The sequence below is a fragment of the Chrysochloris asiatica genome, unplaced genomic scaffold (genome assembly GCF_000296735.1).
Source record: "Chrysochloris asiatica unplaced genomic scaffold, ChrAsi1.0 scaffold00099, whole genome shotgun sequence".
Taxonomy (NCBI): domain Eukaryota; kingdom Metazoa; phylum Chordata; class Mammalia; order Afrosoricida; family Chrysochloridae; genus Chrysochloris; species Chrysochloris asiatica.
This window is the reverse complement of record NW_006408617.1, coordinates 8885315-8891571: the sequence shown is the minus strand read 5'-3', so window position 1 is coordinate 8891571 and position 6257 is coordinate 8885315.

The window sequence follows — 6257 nt, the reverse complement described above, 5'->3', positions numbered from 1 at the left end:
TGGAACCAACTGGATGGCACTTAACAACAGCCACGATAGTAATTACAAATGAGCTGGATTTTTAATCACTCTCACGTCTGTCTCTGTGCCTATCTCTCCCTCTTTCTCTCACACACAGGTTGTTTATTGTTAAGTGCCATCGAGTCTGTTTCAACTCATAGTGCTGCTATGTAGGGTTTCCAAGGAGTGCCTAGTGGCTTTGAACCGCCCAACCATGGCAGTTAAAAGTCCAGAACTTATCCTAAAGTGCCACACCAACACTCCACACAAACACGCACACATTTTGTGTTTGTGCTTTGGTGGCATAACAGTTATGTGCACCATTAAATGAAAGGTTGGCAGTTTGAACCTACGCAGTGGCTTTGTGGAAGAAAAGTCTGGTGATGTGCATTTGTAGAGGTTATAACCATGAGAACGCTTTGGGGAAATTGTACTCTGTCTCATGGGGTCACTATGATGAGTCAGAATCAACTTGATAGCACCCAAAAGCAACACATAACTTGATAAATAATTTTGAGAAGAGGCAACATGACAATAGAAAAACTAGCAATTGTGTTCTGTTTTCTCTAGCAATATTTCGCTGTATAAAATATTGAGAGTACTTTTCTCACCTAGAATCTTAGAACAATTTACCATTTTGACAACAATATGTATAAAGAGTGTGTGGCATTTATTACATGTAGATCTAGATATTTTTTCTTATCTCATCTTGGATTCTGTTTTATTAATATAATGTCTTAATGCTGCTTGATATATTTCTATTTAGATTTACTCTCAAATAGAGACCACATTTCTTCTGATCTCAGCTTTATTTAATCTCTACAGATGGAAACAAAAATAAAATGTGATTAAGTAAGGGATTCTAGAAACACACAAACCACTAAAACTAACTTAAGAAAGAGAGAATATGAACAGACCTACAAAAGAGTGAATCAGTAATAAAAATTTTCCCATAGAGACAAGTCCAGTAGCAGAAGACTGCATTTGTAAATTCTACCAGACACTTCAAGAAGCAGGAATACCAATCCTTCCAAATTCATTTAAAAATAGAAGAGGGAACAAGTCCTCACTCATTCTATGGAGTCAGCAATACGGTGATACCAAAACCAGGTAAAGATATCACAAGAATAGGAAAATGTAGACCTATGAACACAGAGGCAAAAATTTCAATGGAATACTAGAAACTGAATCCAGCAGCATATTAAGAGAATTATACGTCGTGATCAAGTGAGATTTATCCCAGGAACAATAATATATAAATATTAGTTTGGTCATCAGTTCAAACCCACTAGCAGCACCTTAGCAATCTTATACAGAGTTGTTATGAGTCGGAACCGAATTGATGGCACTTAACAACTACATTTATACCACATTACTGGTGTCCTGGTATGGCACTGTAGGATAAACACTGGACTGCTAATCACAAAGTTGTTGGTTCAAGCCCTATATAGAGTCACTATGAGTTGGAACTGACTCAGTGGCATTTAACAACAAAAACAACCACCACATTGCAACAAGATGTTAATGAAGAAAGTTAGTGCTGGCTGGAGAAGGGATATATCTGATATATGTATCTTTTGCAAAACTTTTCTGTAAACCTGAAACTGATCTATAAAATTAAGTCAATTAAAAAAAAAAATGGTTCAGCACTTGAAAAGAGATTTTCCCAAAGAAGATATGCAGATGGCCCTCAGGATCATGAAAAAATGCTCAACACTATTAGTCTCTAAGGAAATCAAACTACAATAAGTTATAACTTCACATCCACTAGGATAGTAACAATAACAGTAATAATAATGGAATATAACAAATGCTGTGAAAATTAAGAAAAATTGGAATTCTATATTTCTGGTGAGAATGTAAAATAGTACCACTGCTGTGGAAAACAGTTTCTTTAAAAGTTAATCACAGAATGCTGTTGTTGAGTGCCATCGAGTTGGTTCCAACTCATAGTGACCCTGCATAGGGTTTCCAAGGAGAGCCTGGTGGTTTTAAACCACCAACCTTGCAGCCATCAGTCTTGTGCTTATCCTTCAGTGTCACACCAGGGCTCCAAGCATAAAATGAGAAGCAACAAACCCAACCCTGGATATATACCCAAAATCACTGAACATAGGAGTTCCAATAAAAACTTGTACATGAATGCCCATAGCACATTTACAACAGCCTATTGATAATAGCCACAAGGTAGAAATAACCCAGTTGATGAAGGATAAACAAAATGTGGTCTCTTCATACAATGGACTTGTTATGAGATGTTGTCATAGGGTATTAGAGAGTAAATTGCTTCTTCTATGGAAATAATATCTTTCTGGATTTCTTTTCTTGTTCAACCTCAGCTCAGTTTTATAGACTTGGGAAAAATCCTTTGTAAAATAGTATTGGGTGCTATAAGAACTACAAGGGAAGAGACACCAAATTAGAATGTACAGAAATGGGTTGGATTTTCATGATAATGCATGTGTAAGTGTGTGTGAGAGTTCTCCACTTGCAGCGTCATGTAAGCTGAATAGGGGTATCTTCATAGCTACATTGCCACTTCTTCTCTGAGACATGAATGCATTTGAGAAAGTTCATGTCCAGCTGTAAGCTAGCTTTTCTAGCATGTTCCCTGAGGAGAGTGAATTGCAATAAAGGCAGCCAACATTCCAGTATAAAGTTGAGATGAGGGCCAAAAGTGTCAAAATAAAACAAGACAATTTGAATTGAGAAGGTGTGCCTTACTTACCCTTACGTTTCCAAAGACAAGACCTCAGGAACACCTCTGAAGACCCACTGGCACATCAATACCTATCGGAGAAGTCAAGAAAAGAGAGACAACCATATTTTTAGATTAAGATGTTATAAATGATGCAAAAAATTAAATCTGTTAATAAAATCCACCCTACTTTCAAATTCCTTTGCCAAGAAAATATTTCTAAAATATTAACAGTAAGAGTGCTAAAAAGACCACTGATTTGCTGTTACTTTCTTCCTTTGATACTTCTGTTTTTCCTTTTATTTCTTTTTCTAATACCAAGGTTGAATGAGTCCTCACTCACCCTCAGTGGCCTCAGAATGGTGCCAATTCAGATTTGCTTCCTGGATACGTTTTTACAATCCTCTGATTTTCCACTGCTGTAGATATGGAATTTAATTGGATCATGTGATGGTGACCGAGAGTCAGAGTGGTAAACAAAGCAAAAAACATCAGCCAAAAACACATCAAAAGGTAACTTCGTCTGTGTTAGCAGCTGAAGTGGAGGGTTAGAGAAACAGAAGCAAAGGTAGATGAAGACTAGGCGAAGGAGGCAAAGGGGGAAGGAAATGAGGTTATAATCAAACAGTTTAACCTCTTGCTTCCTTTACTCAAGGAAAAACTCTGTTCTGACGAGGAACACTTTATTCTGAGGAGAGCTTGGCAGAAACCGTAGGTCCTACCCATGAGAAACCAAAAACGAAAACAAAGAGGCTTTCAGTTCCTGTACCCATACTGCCTAGAGCTTTAGAGCTCTCCTCAGACTTTATTAGGCACGTGATGATGATGCTTGGACACTGGTGGTTGGTGGTTATGTGCCGTGTAGTCAGTTTGGATTCATATGGACCCCTTATAGGGTTCCCGAGGCTGTCAATCTTTACGGGAGCAGAAAGCCTCATCTTTCTCCCATGGAACAGCTGATAGTTTCAAACTGCTGACCTTGAGTTTAGCAGCCTGATTTATAACCACTACGCTACCAGAGCTCTAGTCTTTTATCATTTGTCCTTGGCAAATTGAATGCATTATTTGCATCAAACCATTAACTTTCACCAAACTTTAATTACTTTCCTGTAAAAAAGGAATCAAGAGAGATAATCTTTAAATTTTATTCCAACAGAATGATTTCAAATTATTCACTTGGAGAAGAATTCAAGTGTAGTATATGGTCATTTGTATATATTCATTTATACTTTTCAAACCATTCTGCAGGTGGTAAGCTGACATGGGTATTAATCCAATTGCTGTGAATCTCCCTTTTGCCCCTAAATCATATATTTTTATTTTCAGTTGTCAGAGTGAAGAACAATCACAAATAGTCCCCAAACCAGTGACATGTAATGAAATGCACTGATAACTTTGGCCTGTTATTTGTAATAATGTCCATTCTAAAGACAGTTTGCCCCTTCTAAGTTCAGAATTAGAGTGTCAAATATTATATCTTGCTTGCATCACCTCAGTTCTCCAAAAAGCTGCTAGTGACTTCTTTGAGAAGAATTAATGCAAAATAGTGCCAAAAACGTTAAACATTATCTTAATTCTTTCTTGTTGTTGTTGTTAGTATGGCTAGAATAAATTTGAAAGATCAATTCTGCAGGCAGGTTTTCTTCAACAGTGGTGAATACCTGAGTCCAATTCAAAAGTCAGCCCCTTAAGCCTTGTCTACTTCAGTAGGAGTTTTGAATGGAGGTAACAAGAGAAGAGGATTATGGTGGAAGATAAAGAAAGCTCTTGGCCTAGTATTTTCTGTAGCACTGCCCACTGTCCTCCAAATAAATGGAAAGCATATTGAAAGGCTTCCTAAAGTGAACGTTCAAACTTTCTCAAGTGGATATTCAGTTGCAATTAAGCACTTTAGGGCAACAGAGCTCCTAGTCTGACAAACAAACTCAATGTCCTAAATTCTAGGAAGAGGCCTCCTGTTTGGAAATGCTAGAGAAAATCTATTAGGAATATATTAGTCAGAATAAAAGCTAGTAAAATGTTTTTAAGATCAGTTCCATAGGTGAGCATGAAAGATGTTTCCTTTAGGACCTTTGTGTACAGAGTAATCAAGCTTTTCTATTGGGGAATAATGTAAGACACATCAATGGTGCCATTCTTTTTATATCCTTCAGGATACAATCTCTCCCCTTTTGTAACCAGATAATCAGGGTTTTTGTTTATCAGTGAGGATTTCTTGTCTCTCATCTGACATGTCTCAGTTAAACTCTTTCATAAAATATTCTTACTTCATTGTTGTTATTAAGAGTTGTTGAGTCTGTTCTGACTCAGAGACTCAGGGTTCCTGAGTCTGTATATCTTTGCAGGAGCAGAAAACCTTATCTTTCTCCCACAGAGCAGTTGGTGGGTTTGAACTGGACACCTTGTTGTTCTCAGTCCAGTACTCATTCTTGGTTTGTTGTTGTTAAGTGCCATGGAGTCGCTTCTGACTCACAGCTGCCCTGTATAGTGTTTCCAAGAAGCAGCTGGTGAGTCTGAACCACTGACCTTGTGGCTCAAACCGACCTTTTACTTTATCTCACTTAATCATTCTCTCTAAAACTGACCATTCATGGCTACTCACTTATGCGACTTGTCTATTTCAAGAGAAATAGATACCAGTTTAAAAATAATCATTGCTAGCAATTATAAGCATTACATTCAGAACTGTGAACAATGAACACAAGTGTTGTTTTGCGATATTTTATGTAACTTTACATTTTGGTTTTAACTGTATTTTGTTTTCTTCACTTATCTCCTCATTGCTAGTCATCTGTCAGTTTGTCGTGCTGTGGTGGCATGTGAGTTGCTGTGATTTGGAAGCTATGCCATGGGTATTTTAAATACCAGCAGGATCACCCATGGTGGACAGGTTGCAGATGAGCTTCCAAATGAAGACAGACTAGGACGAAGGAGTGACAAACTATTTCTGAATATTTAGTCACTGAAAACCTTATACATAGCAGAGAAACACTGTCAGATATAGTGCTAGAAAATGAGACTGTCAAGTTGGAAGGCAGTCAAAATGCAACTAGGAAAGAAGAGCTGCCTCCGCAAAGTAGAGTTGACTTTGATGACATGAATGGAGTAAAGCCCTTGGGAGTAAAGTCCTTGGGACCTTCATTTGCTGATGAGGCATAATTAAAAATTAAAGAGAAACAGCTATAAGCATCCATTAATAATGAGAACATGGAATGTACACAGAATGAATCTAGGAAAATTGTAAATTGTCAAAAATGAAAAGGAATGCATAAACATGGATATCTTAGGCATTAGTGAGCTGAAATGGACTGGTATTGGTCATTTTGAATCAGATAACCACATGATATACTATCCTGGGAATAACAAATTGAAGAAGAATGGTGTTGCATTCATTGTCAAAAAAACCATATCCAGATCAGTCATGAGGTACAATGCTGTCTGTGATAGGGTAATATCCATGCGCCTACAGGGAAGACCAGTTAATACCACTATTATTCAAATTTACACACCAACCATTAAAGCCAGTCAGGATGAAATAGCAGAATTCTACCAACTTCTT